This window comes from Nicotiana tabacum, chromosome 8 (genome assembly GCF_000715075.1).
Source record: "Nicotiana tabacum cultivar K326 chromosome 8, ASM71507v2, whole genome shotgun sequence".
NCBI classification, from domain to species: Eukaryota; Viridiplantae; Streptophyta; class Magnoliopsida; order Solanales; family Solanaceae; genus Nicotiana; species Nicotiana tabacum.
Genome location: NC_134087.1, coordinates 28025863 through 28046147, shown reverse-complemented (window position 1 = coordinate 28046147; position 20285 = coordinate 28025863). Strand labels below are relative to the sequence as shown.

The 20285-nt window shown below is 40.3% G+C and overlaps 1 pseudogene; it reads left to right on the top strand.

Moving 5' to 3' along the window:
* LOC142163011 (hyoscyamine 6-dioxygenase-like) overlaps positions 1–1943 on the top strand; it is a 34241-nt pseudogene extending 32298 nt beyond the window's left edge.
* Positions 1944–20285: the final 18342 nt, after the last annotated feature.

Genomic DNA, 20285 nt, shown 5'->3' with positions numbered 1-20285 from the left:
GATATTTTCCGGGAATTGAAGTGATGAGGTCCAAAGATGGCATACTACTCAATCAAAGGAAGTATGCACTTGGACTAATATCTGATCTAGGACTCAGTGGAGCTAGGCCTGTAACCACACCATAGAAGTCAATGTGAAGCTCACAATAATAGACTATGATGAATGTGTTGGACGTGTCAATGATCCTGCACTTGAAGACATAATAGCTTATCAGAAGTTGATTGGGAGGCTATTGTACCTCACCATTACCAGGCCTGACATCAGTTTTGGAGTGCAAGTTCTGAGTCGGTTCATGCAAGGACCAAATATTTCACACTGGATTGCAACATTGAAGCTAGTGAAGTACATAAAGAATGCACCTGGACAAGGACTGCTACTAATAAGGGATCCTAAAGCTGAGTTGACAGTCTTTTGTGATTCAGACTGGGTAGCATGCCCAAACACTAGAAGGTCAGTGACAGGGTTCGTGGTGAAGCTCGGGGAGTCCTTGATTTCTTGGAAATCAAAGAAGTAGCAAATAGTAAGCGAAAGTTCAGCAGAAGCTGAATACAGAAACATGAGAGCAGTAATCTCAGAAGTAATTTGGCTAGAAGGATTACTGGCAGAGTTGAGTATGCCAATTTCCAGACCTGTGCAGCTCTTTTGTGACAACAAAGCAGCAATTCAAATTGCTTCTAATCCAATCTACCATGAAAAAACCAAGCATATGGAGATAGACTGCCATTTCATTAGAGAAAAGATTAAAAAGGGGTTGATACAAACTCAACATGTGAGTACCAATGATCAGCTAGCAGACATACTGACAAAGGCCTTAGGAACTATGCACCATCAATACCTATTGTCCAAGCTTGGAGTGTTCAATGTCTTTCATCCTCCAGCTTGAGGGGGTGTATTGGAAATGTAAACAAAATACATTTAGCTAAGTCAGTCCTAGTTAGTTAGTAAAAAGGATACATGACTAGTGTGTCCAGCTGTCATTCTCTTTTGCTCAGTATAAAAGGAAGGTTTACTTCCTTCTTTGTAATGAAGTGAAAAATACAGAAAATGCTCTCTAGAATCTTCCGCCATTCCATTTCCTTTCAATAGTATTAGCTCATAACTGATTTGCTGCTACTTTTGACAAGGTGATTAGCGCGTATTCAGTTGAAACAAAGCAGCTGATCACAAAGATATCTGATCTGATTAGTGAAGGTTTATATTGGGTAAAAAGGGGTATTTTGATGGTGTATTAAGCCCTGTGAACTATTTTCCTCCATGCCCAAACCCAAATTTGGCACTAGGAATGCATAGCCACTGTGACCCAAACTTGTTCAGAATTCTAGATCAAGGTAATGTATATGCCCTTCAAGTCTTCAAGGATGGAAAATGGGTTTGTGTTGAACCTCTTCCTAATGCTTTCGTGGTCCGTATTGGCTGCCAATTACAGGCATTCCCTTAACAATGAACTCTCAGAAATTCGGAAAAAGATTTAAGTTATATACACAATAAAGAATTTTTATACTTAGTGTAAGCTAACTCGTTATAACAGGTTATTATTCTATTTTCATGTTACTCTCAAACTTACTATAAAAAAGTTAATATACATTGTCAGTACGTATACAGAACTTAAACTAAAAAGGTAATTATAAGCTAGTAATTGTTTGTCCATTAGTTACCTAAAAATAAGATATGTTATCTATTACTACATGTTAAAATACTACTAATAGTGTAAAGATCATTTATGCCATCGGTTTAAAGTAGTTAAATCATTATCCTCGTTGAATAGAAGTATTGATTTCCCTTCATATTTTGTTATATGTTGCGGATTATCAGTAACAATCAGCTAAAAAGTGTCATTCTCGAGTTTCTAGTGGTACAAAGCTTACCAGCATAAGGAGTTCTTGAACATCTACACATCAAATAATGGCAATTTTGAAGCTCTACTTCAGTTTTTCAAGCTCTAAGCTTACTGGAATTTTTGTATTATAATAAATAGTACACAAGGCTGACTTGTATGTGATTATATTGTGTGTAATAAAATAATTCGAACAATTATATCTAGACAAGTTGTCTTGTGCTATATGTAAACATAAACTTTAATTGCATACGAGGATCTTAAAAATGATAATCTTACACAAAATCGTTACAAAAAACATACCTGAATAGTAAGGCATCATCGTGAAGCGGAAGCGTTAATTCAAAATTGGTTTCTCGCCCCTTGCCCTAGCTTTCGTTATCGCCGACTTTAGTAATGGAAGAGAGAAAATAAAATACGGTAACCCTAATGGGTGGGGAGAGGACCAATTTATAAAGATTCTCATTTAATCCGGTACATCCATCAAGTAACTGATCGAACGGATGAGATTTTCTCATTAATTAAATATTAATTATGGGCCTTAAACCTATTAGGCCACATACACTTAGGAAAAAATAACTTACATTCTCCCACTTTTACCAATAATCACATAATATTAATATCTAATATAGGAACATTAGTTGCGCATAAACAAATCTCTTCTATAATGTCCATCATAAATACCATAATACGATAAACTACTAAATGTGAGTTATGGCGGTTATATATAATTTGTCTACATACTCCCTTCCATATACTACAACATTAGCAACTCATCGTACTAGGTCCATAAGCTATAAAATATTATGGTCCACAATAATGTCTCATTGAGACTTATCCTGTAACGTCTCAAAACAATAATGTGTACACCATTATGAGAAACAGAAAATCACTAATGTATATCAAAAACATATAAATGAGCTCAGAGTGTCACGACCCGGATTTCTTAACCTCGGTGGTCGTGATGTTGCCTACTAATGGGAGCTAGGCAAGCCAAACCTTAACTACTTGCTACGCTTCCATAATGCTTCATTTTAACAAACACAAGGTGATAACATGATAACAACGTAACTTTAAATAATTAAGCGGAAGTCAACAATTAAATATCTTAAGTCTACGTCTATTACAACTTTTAAAACCTCAAATACTCAAAACCTGGTGTCACAGACTATCTAAGATTTCTACATACAAGGTCTGAAGAAATAACAGTATGCTGTTTCTGAATAAAAGAAAATGAAACAAGAAGTAGAGATAGAGGGAGACGTCAGGGCCTACAGACGTCTGCAGTCTACTTTGGGTCTCCGGGTGGACTGAAGGAAGCACTCCAACTACTGTCTGAAAGCTGCTCCTAGATCTCCATACAGTGCAGAGTGTAGTATCAGCACAACCGACCCCATGTGCTGGTAAGTGTCTAGCCTAACCTCGGCGAAGTAGTGACGAGGCTAGGACCAGACTACCAAATAAACATGTGCAGTTCAAATGTATATACAACGGAAAAGAAATACAAAAATTAACCAGTCAATGTGGGAGGGGGGAAACATGTTGTGGGGAGATAACAGTTCCGAATAGAAAGCATCAAGTAAGGAAAGAAACAACATAACTCGAATATCAACAAAGAATCAGAAATCAACAATTTGCACGGCATCACCCTTCATGCTTTTACTCCCGTCCTCTCCAAAGCAATTTTATAATAAAAGTGTGCACGACATCACCCTTCGTGCTTTTACTTTCGTCCTCACCAAATCAATCATATAATAAAGATGTGCACGACACCACCCTTCGTGCTTTTACTCCTTTTCCTCACCATATAATCAATGAAAATCGGTATGGAATGGTACATCGTATGGCACGACATCACTCCTCGCGCTTTACACTCTTTCCTTACAATAGCAAACAATGCACGACATCACCCTTCGTGCTTTAATACTCTTCCTCACCCAAATAACAATCACAAGCAAAGGGTCAAGGGAATAAACAAAATAGTAATAGAGATCCCGGCAAGGGAACAACAGTTAAACAATTAAATCCCGGCAAGGGAACAACATCAATAATCTCAACATCCCGGCAAGGGAGATAATCAACAAAGCAACAATATCCCAGCAAGGGGACAATTTAATAACTCTTTCTCTTTCTTTCACTTTTATTTCATAACTCACTTTACCACGTGAGCCAATGCTCCAAAGGGTTCAATCATCTCATATACTTTCACAATTCATAATATAACTTGAGCCAATGCTCCTCGATGTTCAAAGGTTAAAATTCTTTCCACAAACTTTCCACAACAATTAGAAATCATCACCAAGGCATGAAAGATACAACAAAATCAAGATCTTCAAAATTTAAAGACTCACGGTCATGCTAGACACCAATATATAGAAACTTGTCACCATGCCTATACGTCGTACTCAACAATTATCAAGTAGCAAATAAGACTCAACTCCTAATCCCTCAAACTAAGGTTAGACCAAACGCTTACCTCGATACCACGAACACAACTCAAGGTTCAATTATAGCTTTACCCCTTGATTCCACCGCCAATTCGCTCGTATCTAGTCATAATTTACTTAATTACATCAATAAACACTAAATGAATCAATTTGAATGCATGAAAATGAGTTTTCCAAAGTTTTACCCAAAAAGTCAAAATCGCCCCCGGGCCCACGTCGTCAAAACCAGAGGTTCGAACCAAAACTCGATTACCCATTCCCCCAGGAACTCAAATATATAATTTTTTTTGAAATCAGACCTTAAATCGAGGTCCAAATCCCCAATTTTTGAAAAATCTAGGTTCTACCCAAAACACCCAATTTCCCCCATGAAAATCATTGATTTGAAGTTGAAATCATGTTAAAAGATGTTAATGATTGAAGAAAACTAGTTAAAAATGACTTACAGTTGATTTGGAGAAGAAAGGTTGTTTGAAAAATCGTTTCTTATATTTTTGGGGTTTTGAAAAATGAAAAATAACTGAAAATCTCGTCTCTTTATGCCCCTCTCAGACCCCCTGTGCGGACCGCACAAAATGGACTGCGGTCGCACAGGCCTTCCTGAGGGTACTGCGGTCCAGTGCCCTGTGCGGATCGCACGAAATGGACTATGGCCGCACAAGCCTCCACCGCGCACCGCACAAAGCAGACCGCGGACCGCACTGGCCCCCTTCCGCGGTCGCACACGCTTTTGTGCAGACCGCACTGGCGGGTTCAGAGACCAGCAACTTCTCTGAACCTGCCACAACTGTGTTTTTAGGCCTAAAGCATCCTGAAACCTACCCGAAACTCACCCGAGCCCTCGGTGTTCCAAACCAAGCGCACACCAAACCTCAAAAACATCCTACAACTTATTTGTGTAATCAAATCATCAAAATAACATCATGAACATCAAATTAAATCTCGAGATCAATGAAATCTTCTTAAAACTTCTTTAAACATCAACTTTGAGATTTAAGTCCGAATCACGTCATATGACATCCTTTTTTCATAAAATTTCACAGAAATATCTTAAATCATATATAAGACCTGTACCGGGCACCGGAACCAAAATACGGGCCCGATACTAACATGTTCTAATCAAATTTTATTTCAAATTTCCTTAAACAATTTCAGAAAATAATTTTCTTTGAAAATTCATATCTCGGGCGCGAGACCTCAGAATTTGATTCCGAGCATACGCCCAAGTCCCATATTTTCCTATGGACCCTCCGGGACCGTTAAATCACGGGTCCGGGTCTATTTACCCAAAACGTTGACTGACGTCAAATTTACTCATTTTATAACCAAATTTTTATCATTTTTCACAGATTTTCATATTTAAGCTTTTCGGCTACGCGCCCAAACTGCGCACGCAAATCAAGGTGACTTTAAATGAGGTTTTCAAGGCCTTGGGGATAACGGCCTCTAAAACAAGGTGACTCTACCTCTAAAACAACCGTTCGTCCTCGAACGGACAGAAGAAGGGAGTACCTGAGTCAGGGAAAAGATGGGGATAACGGCTCCACATATCAGCCTCGGACGATGCCTCAAGAGGCTGACCTCTCCACTGAACACGAACAAAATAAAAACTCTTCGATCTCAACTGACGAACCTGCTAGTCTAGAATATCTACCGACTCCTCCTCATAAGACAAGTCCTTGTTCAACTGGACAGTGCTGAAATCTAACACGTGGGATGGATTGCCGTGATATTTCCGAAGCATGGACATATGAAACACTGGATGCATGGTTGATAATCTCGGCAGCAATGCAAGTCTATAAGCCACCTCTCCCACTCGATCAAGAATCTCAAACGGACCAATGAACCTAGGTCTAAGCTTGCCCTTCTTCCCAAATCTCATCACGCCCTTCATAGGCAACACTCGGAGCAACACCCGCTCACCGACCATAAAGGCCACATCTCGAACCTTGCGGTCTGTATAACTCTTTTGCTGGACTGAGCTGTACGAAGCCTATCCTGAATAATCCTGACCTTGTCCAAGGCCTCCTGAACCAGATCCGTACCCAACAACCGAGCCTCTCCTAGCTCAAACCATCCAACCGAAGATTGACACCATCTACCATATAAAACCTCATAAGGAGCCATCTGAATACTCGACTGGTAGCTGTTGTTGTAGGAAAACTCTGCTAAAGGCAAAAACTGATCCCATGAGCCTCCAAAGTCGATGCCACAGGCTCGAAGCATATCCTCCAAAATCTGAATAGTCCGCTCGGACTGCCCGTCTGTTTGAGGATGAAATGCTGTACTCAACTAAACCTGGGTACCCAACTCTCGCTGAACTGCTCTCCAGAAACGCAAGGTAAACTGCGTACCTCGGTCCGAAATGATATATACAGGCACACCATAAAGACAAACAATCTCCCGAATATAGATCTCAGCTAACTCTTGGATGAATAGGAGACTACCAGAGGAATGAAATGCGCTGACTTGGTCAGCCCATCAACAATGACCCATACTGCGTCGAACTTCCTCCGAGTCTGCGGGAGTCCAACAATGAAATCCGTAGTGATCCACTCCCACTTCCACTCGGGAAGCTCAATCCTCTGAATAAACCAGCAGGCCTCTGATGCTCGTACTTAACCTGCTGACAATTCAAACACCGAGCTACATATGCAATGATATCCTTCTTCATTCTCCGCCACCAATAATGCTGCCACAAATCGTGATACATCTTTGCGGCACTCGGATGAATAGAGTACCGGGAGCTATGGGCCTCCTCTAAAATCAACTCTCGGAGCCCATCCACATTAGGCACACAAACTCGACCCTACAATCTCAAAACTCCATCATCATGTAGGGTAACCTGCTTGGCACCTCCGCGCTGCACCGTGTCTCTAAGGATACACAAATGGGGATCATCATACTGCCGATCACTGATACACTCCAATAAAGAAGAACAAGCGATAGTGCAGGACAATACATGACTAGGCCCAGAAATATCCAACCTCACAAACTGATTGGCCAAAGCTTGAACGTCCAAAGCAAGCGGTCTCTCACCGACCGGAATATAAGCAAGACTGCCCATACTGGCTGACTTCCTACTTAACGCATCGGCCACCACATTAGCCTTTCTCGGATGATACACGATAGTGATGTTATAATCTTTCTACAACGCCAACCACCTCCTCTGTCTCAAATTAAACTACTTTTGCTTGAACAAATACTGAAGACTCTTGTGATCCGTGAACACCTCACATGCCATGCCATACAGATAATGCCTCCAAATTTTCAATGCGTGAACAATGGCTGCCAACTCCAAGTCATGAATCAGATAGTTCTTCTCATGAATCTTCAACTGCCGTGAAGCATGGCAATGACCTTGCCATCCTGCATCAACACTGCACCAAGCCCAATACGAGATGTATCACAATAAACTGTATAAGGCCCTGAACTTGTTGGCAAAACCAACACCGGTGCCGTAGTCAGAGCTGTCTTGAGCTTCTGAAAGCTCACCTCACACACGTCTGACCATCTGAACTGGGCACCCTTCTGGGTCAACCTAGTCATCGGAGATGCGATAGATGAGAACCCCTTCACGAACCGACGATAGTAGCCTGCCAATCCCAAGAAACTCCGAATCTCTGTAGCTGATGCTAGTCTAGGCCAGTTCTTGACCGCCTCAATCTCCTTCGGATCAACCTGAATACCCTCTGCTGATACAACATGACCCAGAAATGCAACTGAACTCAACCAGAACTCACACTTTGAGAACTTAGAATATAAAAGACTACCCCTCTAGGTCTGAAGAACCACTCTAAGATGCTGCTTGTGCTCCTCCCGGTTGCGGGAATATATCAAAATATCATCAATGAAGACTATCACGAACGAGTCCAAATAAGGCCTGAACACTTGGTTCATCAAATCCATAAAAGTTGCTGGGGCATTGGTCAACCCAAATGACATGACCAGAAACTCATAATGCCCGTACCGAGTGCGGAAAGCTGTCTTAGGGATATCGAATGCCCTAATCCTCAACTGATGGTAGCCAGATCTCAAATCAATCTTTGAAAACACCTTGGCACCCTGAAGCTGATCAAACAAATCATCGATCCTCGGCAATGGATACTTATTCATGATTGTAACCTTGTTCAATTGCTGGTAATCAATACACATTCTCATCGATCCGCCCTTCTTCTTAACAAACAACACTGGCGCACCCCAAGGCGAAACACTGGGTCTAATGAAACCCTTCTCAAGCAAGTCTTGAAACTATTCCTTCAACTCTTTCAACTCCGGCGGAGCCATACGATATGGCAGGATAGAAATGGGCTGAGTGCTCGGAGCCAAATCAATGCAGAAGTCAATATCCCTGTCGGGTGGTATACCCGGCAGGTCTGAAGGGAACACATCAGAAAACTCTCGAACAACGGGCACAGAATCAATAGAAGGGACCTCAACACTAGAATCACAAACATATGCCAAATAGGCCAAACACCCCTTCTCAACCATATGTCGAGCCTTCACATACGAGATAACACTGCGGGTAGAATGACCAGGAGTCCTTCTCCACTCTAAACGGGGCAAATTTGGTAAGGTTAAGGTCACAGTCTTGGCATGATAGTCCAAGATAGCGTGGTAAGGTGATAACCAGTCCATCCTCAATATAACATCAAAATCGACCATGTCTAGAAGCAACAAATCTACATGAGTCTCAAGACCCCCAATCACCACAATACAAGAATGATGGACTCGATCTTCCATAATAGAATCACCCACCAATGTAGACACATAAACAGGAATACTCAATGAATCACTAGGCATGACCAGATACAGTGCAAAATAAGATGACACATACGAGTAGGTAGACCCTGGATCAAATAACACTGAAGCATCTTTATCACAAACCAGAATAGTACCTGTAATGACTGTATCTGAAGCCTCAGCCTCGGGCCTGGCTGGAATGGTGTAACATCGGGGCTGGGCCCCACCACCCTGAACTACATCTCTGGGACGACCTGCAGCTGGCTGGCCTCCACCACTGGCGGCCTGAGCTCTACCTCTAGTACCTCTACCTCCACCTCTAGCATCTCTACCCCCACATCTAGCTAGCTGGGCAGGTTGTGGAACACCTGGTGCCTGTTCCATAGCACGAGAACCCTGATGCTAAGAGCTACTCGGTGCTCGAGGGCAAAACCTGGCAATGTGACCCGGATCACCACACGTGTAACAAGCCCTCGGCTGCTGAGACTGTTGGCCCTGACGACCTGAATGACCACCCCGAAAACTCTGAAGTGGCGGTGCACTGATAGGAGCAGGTGGTGTACTGTAGGACTGCTAATCGGGATACTGCATCTGGGGACCACAACCACCTGAAGTACCGTGAGAAACTTGGAGCGCTAACTAAAAGGTCCTAGGAGGATGGCCTCTACCATACGAATCTGGACATCCGAATAAGGTACCACTGAATCGGCTTGAATGACGGGGCCTCTTGTCTGACCCATGACCGCCTTCATGCGATGAAGCATCTCAATTCTACGGGCCACATTGGCCGCCTCCTGAAAAGTAATCTCACTCCCAGCCTCTAGCCATCTGATGACGAATCGGCTAAATAAGACCGTCAATAAACCTACTCACCCTCTCTCTCTCGGTGGGGAGTATGATGAGAGCATGGCGAGCCAAATCGATGAACCTTGTCTCATACTAGGTAACATTCATGGAACCATACTATAAGCGCTCAAACTGCCTCTGATAGGCCTTTCTCTAAGTAACGGGGAGAAACTTCTCCAGGAATAACACTGTAAACTGCTCCCAAGTCAAGGCTGGCGATCCGGCTGGTCTCACTAAGCAATAATCCCTCCACCAAGTCTTGGCGGATCCAGACAAGCGAAATGTAGCAAAATCAATCCCATTGGTCTCAACAATGCCCATGTTCCTGAGAACCTCGTGGCAGCTGTCTAGATAATCCTGGGGATCCTCAGTAGATGCACGCTGGAATTAGAAGAGAAGAGCTTGGTGAACCTATCCAGTCTCCAAAAAGCATCGACGGACATAGCCGCTCCATCACCGGTCAGATCTACCACACCCGACTGTACTGCTCCAACTGGCTGAATTGCTGGAGTTTGAATATGAGGAGCTACCTGCTCCGGAGTATGAGTAGTAGGAGTCTGGGACCCTCCTCCAGCCTGAGAGACGGCTGGTGCTATAGGAAGCAAGCCTGCTCGGGTGACACTCTCCATGAGGCCTACTAGTCGGACCAAGGCGCATTGAAGTACTGAGGTAGCAGTAAACGCCTCTGGGACCTGAGTTGGGCCCACCGGAACTGTTGGAGCCGGAACCTCCTCATCAAAATAAACTTGAGGCTCCGTCACTGGGGCTGCTACTCGGGGCTGAGATCTGCCCCTACCTCGGCCTCTAGCACGGCCTCAGCCTCGCCCTCTGCCCCTCGTGGGAGCTGTTGCTGGGGGCTCAAGCTGCTGAGCGGAGGATGAGGAAGCGCGTGTTCTCGCCATCTGCGAAAGAACAGAGTAGAAGTTCAATTAGCATTGAGAAACAAAACCGCAAGACAAGAAAGAACAAATGTGAAGTTTTTCCTAACTCTGTAGCCTCTAGGGGATAAATACAAACATCTCTGTACCGATCCCTCAGACTCTACTAAGCTTGTGTGTGAACTGTGAGACCCATGAAACCTAGAGCTCTGATACCAACTTGTCACGACCCAGATTTCCCAACCTCGGGGGTCATGATGACGCCTACTAATGGGAGCTAGGCAAGCCGAACCTTAACTACTTGTTACGCTTCCATATTGCTTAATTTTAATAAACACAAGGCGATAACATGATAACAGTGGAACTTTAAATAATTAAGCGGAAGTTAACAATTAAATATCTTACGTCAACGTCCATTACAACTTTTAAAACCTCAAATACCCAAAACCCGGTGTCACAGACTATCTAAGATTTCTACATACAAGGTTTGAAGAAATAACAGTACGTTGTTTCTGAATAAAAGAAAATGAAACAAGAAGTAGAGATAGAGGGAGACACCAGGGCCCGCGAACGCCTATAATCTACCTTGGGTCTCCAGGTGGACTGAAGGAAGCACTCCAACTACAGTCCGAAAGCTGCTCATGGATCTGCACAAAGTGCAGAGTGCAGTATCAGCACAACCGACCCCATGTACTAGTAAGTGTCTAGCCTACCTCGGCAAAGTAGTGACAAGGCTAGGACTAGACTACCAAATAAACCTGTGCAATTCAAATGTATATATAGCGGAAAAGAAATACAAAAAATAACCAGTTAATGTGGGAGGGGGAAACATGTTGTGGGGAGATAAGAGTTCCGAATAGAAAGCATCAAGTAAGGAAAGAAACAACATAACTCGAATATCAATAAAGAATCAGAAATCAACAATTTGCATGGCATCACCCTTCGTGCTTTTACTCTCGTCCTCTCCAAAGCAATTTTATAATAAAAGTGTGCACGACATCACCCTTTTTGCTTTTACTTTCGTCCTCACCAAATCAATAATATAATAAAGATGTGCACGGCATCACCCTTCGTGATTTTACGCTCTTTCCTCACCATATAATCAATGAAAATCGGTACGAAATGGTACATCGTACAACATGGCATCACCCTTCGTGCTTTATACTCTTTCCTCACAATAGCAAACAATGCACGGCATCACTCTTTGTGCTTTAACACTTTTCCTCACCCAAACAACAGTCACAAGCAAAGGGGCAAGGGAATAAACAAAATAGTAATAGAGATCCCGTAAGGGAACAACAGTTAAACAATTAAATCCTGGCAAGGGAACAACATCAATAATCTCAACATCCCGGCAAGGGAGAAAATCGACAAAGCAACAATATCCCGGCAAGAGGATAGTTAAATAACTCTTTCTCTTTCTTTCACTTTTATTTCATAACTCACTTTACCACTTGAGCCAGTGCTCCAAAGGGTTCAATCATCTCATATACTTTCACAATTCATAATATAACTTGAGCCAATGCTCCAAAGGTTTCAATCATCTCATATACTTTCACAATTCATAATATAATTTGAGCCAATGCTCCCCGATGTTCAAAGGTTACAATTCCTTCCACAAACTTTCCACAACAATTAGAAATCATCACCAAGGCATGAAAGACACAACGAAATCAAGATCTTCAAAATTTAAAGACTCACGGTCATGCTAGACATCAACGTATAGATACTCATCACCATGCCTATACGTCGTACTCAATAATTATCACGTAGCAAATAAGACTCAATTCCTAATCCCTCAAGCTAAAGTTAGACCAAACATTTACCTCGATACCACGAACACAACTCAAGGTTCAATTATAGCTTTACCCCTTGATTCCACCGCCAATTCGCTCGTATCTAGTCACAATTTACTTAATTACATCAATAAACGCTAAATAAATCAATTTGAATGCATGAAAATGAGTTTTTCAAAGTTTTACCCAAAAAGTCAAAATCGCCTCCGGGCCCACATGGTCAAAACCAAAGGTTCGAACCAAAACGCGATTACCCATTCCCCCACGAACTCAAATATATAATTTCTTTTGAAATCGGACCTCAAATCGAGGTCCAAATTCCCAATTTTTGAAAAACCTAGGTTCTACCCAAAACACCCAATTTCCCCCATGAAAATCATTGATTTGAAGTTGAAATCATGTTAAAAGATGTTAATAATTGAAGAAAACTTGTTAAAAATGACTTACAATTGATTTGGAGAAGAAAGGTTGTTTGAAAAATCACCTCTTATGTTTTTGGGCTTTTGAAAAATGAAAAATAACTGAAAATCTCGTCTCTTTATACCCCTTTCAGACCCCCTGTGCGGACCGCACAAAATGGATTGCGGCCGCCAAGCCTTCCTGAGGGTACTGCGGTCCAGTGCCCTGTGCGGACTGCATGAAATGGACTGCGGCCACACAGGCCTCCACCGCGCACCGCAATAAGCAGACCGTGGACCGCACTGGCCCCCTTCCGCGGTCGCACACGTTTTTGTGCGGACTGCACTGGCGGGTTCAGAGACCTGCAACTTCTCTGAACCTGCCACAACTGTGTTTTTAGGCCTAAGGCATCCCGGAACCTACCCGAAACTCACCCGAGCCCTCGGGGTTCCAAACCAAGCGCACACCAAACCTCAAAAACATCCAACAGACTTATTCGTGTACTCAAATCATTAAAATAACACAGTGAACATCAAATTAAATCTCGAGATCAATGAAATCTTCTCAAAACTTCTTTAAATATCAACTTTGCGATTTAAGTCCGAATCACGTCATATGACATCCGTTTTTCATAAAATTTCGCATAAACATCTTAACTCATATATAAGACCTGTACCGGGCACCGGAACCAAAATACGGGCCCGATACTAACATGTTCTAATCAAATTTCATTTCAAATTTTCTTAAACAATTTCAGAAAATAATTTTCTTTGAAAATTCATTTCTCGGTCTCGGAACCTCGGAATTTGATTTCGGGCATACGCCCAAGTCCCATATTTTCCTACGGATCCTCCGGGGTCGTCAAATCATGGGTCTGGATCTGTTTATCCAAAACATTGACCGAAGTCAAATTTACTCATTTTATAACCAAATTTTTATCATTTTTCATAAATTTTCATATTTAAGCTTTCTGGCTATGCGTCCGGACTACGCACGCAAATCGAGGCAACTCTAAATGAGGTTTTCAAGGCCTCGGCGATGCATAATTCAATTAAAAGCAAGTGATGACCTTTTGGACACAGAGTGGCAAAACATCATAAATACATCATCCATAAATACAACCAAGACCCATTCTATGTACATGTTCATTAAATATCTTTAGTTGTAAACCTTTCGTTAATGGATCTGCAATCATGAGATCTGTTCTAATATGCTCAAGTGACACTTTTTATTTCTGAACTTCCTCCTTGATGGTAAAGTACTTTAATTCCGTATATTTGGCACCTTTGGAGTACTTATCGTTCTTGGAGAAGAATACTACTGCAGAATTATCACAGTAACTTTTGAGCGGCTTGGTAATGGTGTCGACAACCCCAAATCCTGAAATAAAGTTTTGCAGCCATAATGCATGAATTGTGGCTTCAAAACATGCCACAAATTCTGCTTCCATCGTGGATGTAGCAATGAAAGGCTGTTTGTCACTCTTCCATGATATTGCTCCTTCAGCTAATTGGAACAAATAACCAAATATGGATTTTCTAGTATCAATGCATCCAGCGAAATCTGAATTCGAGTATCCAACAACTTCCAAATGCTTGGATCTCCTATACATGAGCATGTAATCCTTCGTTTCTTTCAGGTACCTCAAAAACCTCTTTGCAGCTTTCTAGTGATCAATTCCTAGATTACTCCGATATCTTCCTAGCATTCCGACCGCAAAACTAGTATCCGGTCTTGTACAGGTCTGAGCCTACATCAGATTACCAACAATTTAAGAGTAAGGAATTGATTCCATTTTCTTTCATTTTACATCATTCTTAGGGCATTGCATGAGACTAAATTTGTCCCCTTTTTGAATTGTAACAACTCCTGCTGAACAATTATTCATATTAAATCTCTTTAGAATTCTTTCGATATAGCCTTTCTAAGACAATCCCAATAATCCTTGTGATCTATCACAGAATATTTCTATTCCTATCACATAGGATGCCTCATCAATAACTTTCATTTCAAAATTCTTAGAGAGAAAATCTGTAGTATCACGCAATATGCCTAAATCATTAACTGCAAGTAGAATATCATCAATATATAGGACTAAAAATATAAACTTGCTCTCACTGATCGTTTGGTATATACAACGATCAATGGTATTTTCCACAAATACAAAAGATGTTATGGCATCATTAAACTTTATATACTATGGTCGTGAGGCTTGTTTAAGTCCATATATTGACTTCTTCAATTTACACACCATTTGACCTTTTCCTTTAGTTTTGAAACCCTCTAGTTGGTCCATATAAACTTTCTCCTAGAGGTCTCCATTAAGAAATGTAGTTTTCACATCTATTTGGTGTAACTCTTAATCACAATGAGCCACCAAAGCCATAATAATTCTTAATGAGTCTTTATTTGAGACCAGTGAAAAGGTCTCTTTATAACCAATGCCTCCTTTATGAGTATAACCCTTGGCAACAAGTCTAGTTTTGTATCGTTCAATATTGCCATTTGAATTGCGTTTGGTCTTAAAGACCTATCTACACCCGATTATTTTTGAACTTTCTGGCAACTCAACAAGATCCCAGACTTTATTATATTCCATGGATTTTAACGTTTCCTTCATGGCATAAATCTATTTGTCAGACTCATTACTTTCTATGGCTTGTGAAAATGAAACCGAATCCTTATTAAGACCAATGTCAAAATCTGACTCTTGCAAATAAACCACGTAATCATCCTAAATAACCGATTTTCTAACTTTTTGAGATTTTCTTAATGGCATTTCTTGTGGTTCATTTGTGTCAGATATTTGTGAGTTAGTTTCTTCATAAAGCATTTCATCCAAATGTTGCTCGGTGTTGTCAAAGTGTTTTTCAACAACTGAAATAATATTTGGTTGTGTGGAAGTAGGTACATTCGTAGGTAATAGAATATTCACCCTCACATCTTTTATATCCACACTTTGCTTTTTAACACTCCCACTAACTCCACCATTCTCAATGAATCTTTCATTATTGGTTTCAACAATTTTCGAACTATGGTTTGGATAGTAAAATACATACCCTTTAGATTTCTCTAGATAACCAATAATGTAACCACTTACTGTTCGAGAATCTAATTTCTTTTCTTGTGGATTATAAACTCTAGCTTCCGCTGGGCAACCCCAAACATACATGTGCCTTAAACTAGGTTTTCTTCCTGTCCACAGTTCAAAATGGGTCTTTAGAACTGCCTTAATAGGAACCGTGTTTAATAAATATACAATGGTTTTAAGAGCATACATCCACAATGATTTGGGTACTGAGGAATTACTCATCATGCTCCTAACTATATCCATAAGTTTTCGATTATGCCTTTCTGTAATGCCATTTTGTTGAGGTGTACCTGACATAGTATACTATGCACATATGCCATGTTCCTCGAGGAACTTTGCAAATGGACCTGGACATTGTCCTGATCATTATATTTTTCATAATATTCACTACCTCTATCTAACCTAATGATTTTCACCTTTCTAGCTAATTGCTTTTCAACCTCATTAACAAATACCTTGAGAGCATCTGTTGCTTGAGATTTTTCTTTCAGCAAATAGATGTATCCATAACGTGAAAAATCGTCGATAAAAGTGATAAATTATTTCTCTCCACCAAAAGATGGAACATCAAAGGGTCTACAAGTATCGGTGTGTATAATTTCAAGAAGTTGGATGCTTCTTGTGGAACCTTTCTTACTATGCTTGGTTTGTTTTCCCTTAATGCAATCCAAACATATAGTAAGATCAGTAAAACTTAGATTCGGAAGAATCTCATTCCTTACTAATCTTTCTAACCTTTCTTTGAATATATGACCCAAACGTCTATGCCACAAGTAAGCAGAACTTTCTTCTAGTGAACTACGTTTAATTCCAACATTATGTTGAACAGTAAGAAGGTATTCAGAAAAACTAATATCGAGTTTCAACTTATATAAACCATCACTAAGAAAACCAAAACCATAAAAAATAGTATTCTTATATAAATTGAAACATCCATTTCCAAACTTTAAATCAATTCAGAAACATCAAGTCATGAAAGAGAAATATAATTCCTAGAAACTGAAAGTATATAAAGAGTATGTAATAGATCAAGGTGACGCCCAGTCTCCATAATCAAACGATAAGTCCATATGCCTTCAATTAGTGCCTTCATACGATTTCCCATGAACATGAAATCCTTATTTGGATTTGTAGTTTAGATTGTAAGGAGCCCCTGTAACGTAGTAGATACATGAGCAGTTGCACCAGAATCAAGCTACCAAGTATTATTAGGAACTTCTATTAAACTTGATTCAAAACATACAAAAGCACTAATTGTACCTTTCTTTTCGAACCAAGCTTTCCGTTTCAGGCAATCTTTCTGATAGTGTCCTTCCTTGTTAAAAAAATCACGTATCTGCCTTATATTCCTTCTTAGCATCCTGTGGAGCTTTAGCAGGTGCTTTCTTCTTCTTGAACTTATTGGCCTTCACTTTAATTCATTTACCAGCTCCTTGACCCATGAGGTTAATTGAATGACTTCCTTGTTTCTTAAGTCTTGATTCCTCCTGAGTAAGCATACTAGACAATTCACAAATATTTCACTTATCCTTAATAGTGTTACAATTAATTTGAAAAGGTCCATACTCAGGAGGTAACAAGTTCAGAATAAACTGAACCAATAAGAAGTCATCCACTTTCATCCTCAAGGTCTAAAGTCTTGCTGCAATGTTAGTCATCTCGATGATATGGTTTTGCATACTACGCAACCCATCAAACTTCATGGTCGTGAGTTCAGCCATTAGTGTACCAGCGAGAGCCTTATCTGCAGAACGAAAACACTCTTCCACAAACTTCAAGTATTCCCTGGAACTTTCTGTTTGTGGAATAGTACTCTTAATGTTGTTGGCAATATGCATTCGCATAAACATAAGGCTTAGCCTGTTAGAGCGTTCCCATGCTTTATGGAAAGACTTCTCATCCGCACTGCTCGAATCAGTAATGGCAGCGGGCTTATCATTCAGCAGAGCCAAGTCAAGATCCATCACACCTAAGTGGAACTGGACTTGTTCACGCCATTCAGAGAAGTTCAATTCGTTGAACACAGTAACACACGAAGCAAGCGAATGAAAAGGATAGCTGCAAAATAGATAATACATGCTCACAAATCAATATGGATTCAACAAAACAGTTAAAGCATACGCAATTCTCCTTTGGGTAAGTACTACGACACACTATCAAATTTAAGTCCCATTTAGTCTTTAATAGGTAATTAAATATTTTTAACCAAATATATATGCCATCTTTGGACAGACAATATATATTTGACTAAGAATATTAATTTACCTCATCATAATATCATATTCACTATTCATAGAATAATTGATTCACCTTTGGGTAAATCCTTAAGTTCTAGCAATAGTAAAAATTAATTTATCCACTAATTTTTAAATATAGGTATTTTATTAATTTTATGGATAACCTATAATTTTATGTATGCACATTTTCATAAACAAACTAGTTTGGCTACTTTGGTGACTAACAAACTATATAACATACGTGCACACACAAAATAGAGATCACAAGATTTTATGCATGTGAATACTTTAAACAATCTAGTTTGGTCACTTTGGTGACTAACAAACTATATACACATTAATCACATACATAAAATAAACAATAAATAGTTTCACCAACCTAATAGCCCAAAACATATTACTATACTGCCCAAGAAATAAATAACTAGTTTCAAATCAATATAAGTTCATCTTTTCCTTATGGAACTTGCTTGGTGACTGACTTAAATTTAATGATGGCTAATCCTCCAAAAGATAACCAATATAACACCTTATAATGGCATTATACCAGGATTATCTTCTATAAGATTAAACATTAAAAATGTATGTTACAATTTCTGATTCCTCATTCTCCCAAAGGAAATAGCCGCAATCCCATAAATGGAAAAAAATAAAAGATTTGAGGTTATCACAAACTAGAGCAATATAATGGACCACAAACTGTCCGGCCTTCAGGCCAAAGGAGAGTGACAAAATTTCCTATCTTCCTAATGGATGACTGACCCGCATGATTCTGGCAGCCTTCTACTATTTTTTTTGCCAACAGCTAAGCACTCATGGGACGAATAGCAAATAAGGTTGTATTCTGGGCCGGGCCGAACCTAAATTGGCTAAACGGGCCAGGCCTAACGGTCCCAGACTTTGGCGGGCCAGCCTTTGGCGGTTCGGGCCAAATGGTCCTGATGGGTGGAACCGGCCCATTGTGGGCCTAAGCTCATATGGTCCTAGGCTAAATGGGTCAGGCCCACAAGCCTAAGTGTTCCGGGCTATGTTTTTTGAATTTTTTTTATCTAAGGCAATTTCTTGTAAACTATATATATATACTATATAAATTGCTTATATATATATATATATAATGATATTCATTAAGAAATTAAGTGTTAGACTTAGACTCTAGGTTTTCTACAAAATATGGTTCTGATACCAAGGGGAGAACCAGATAGCTTCCAAATAGGGCTCAGGAATTGAATTACAAGGAACAAGGGGAGAACTGGATCGCTTCCAAATAGGGCTCAAGAATTGAATTACAAGGACACCAGTCCTGGCCTAGCCACTAATCTCTAGGGAAACCTTAAACCACGATGCTCTTCACAACCCTTCAACGGTCACCTGCCTAAACGAGTTAACGAGCACCACCGGTTAGCTTGGGACTAACCAAGGTTTACTGTCGAGACTAGTAACTGCCTAGTCTATATAATCCTTAACCCAAAACACCATCGGGTTTGATACAGTAGACTCCTAACTACCATAAACATGAATAGCAAATAACCATTGAGAACCAAGTCTAACACTTACCTGCTTAGCCTGTCATTTAGGCTAACAATGTCGTATAAATGGAAGAGGGAGGGAGCAGAACAATACCAGCACAGAGACCCTGAGTTGTGGCCAAGCGACCTTTTTGATTTTATTTCAGAACGAAAATATTACAAAGGGGATTTTTACAGATGAAGAGAGAAACTAGAGAGAAGGCAGAGCTAATGTTGGATGAAGTCTGCCTCTAACTAAAGAAGAGTGATCTTTATGTAATGGATCTGTCTACAAACAAACAAAATGAAAAAGTAAAAGTGTCCGACAAAATAATTAAAACGTGGCCAAAAGAAAAACTACATTATTAAAATCGGACAAACTACTTTTATAAAAGTAGATTCCTTCCGATAATGGAGGGACCTCTTACTTTATTAAAGCTGTCTGGAGGACCTATTACTTTATAAAAGTCTTCGTCGAGGGGCAGCTGTAGACACCTGATTTTTTACCC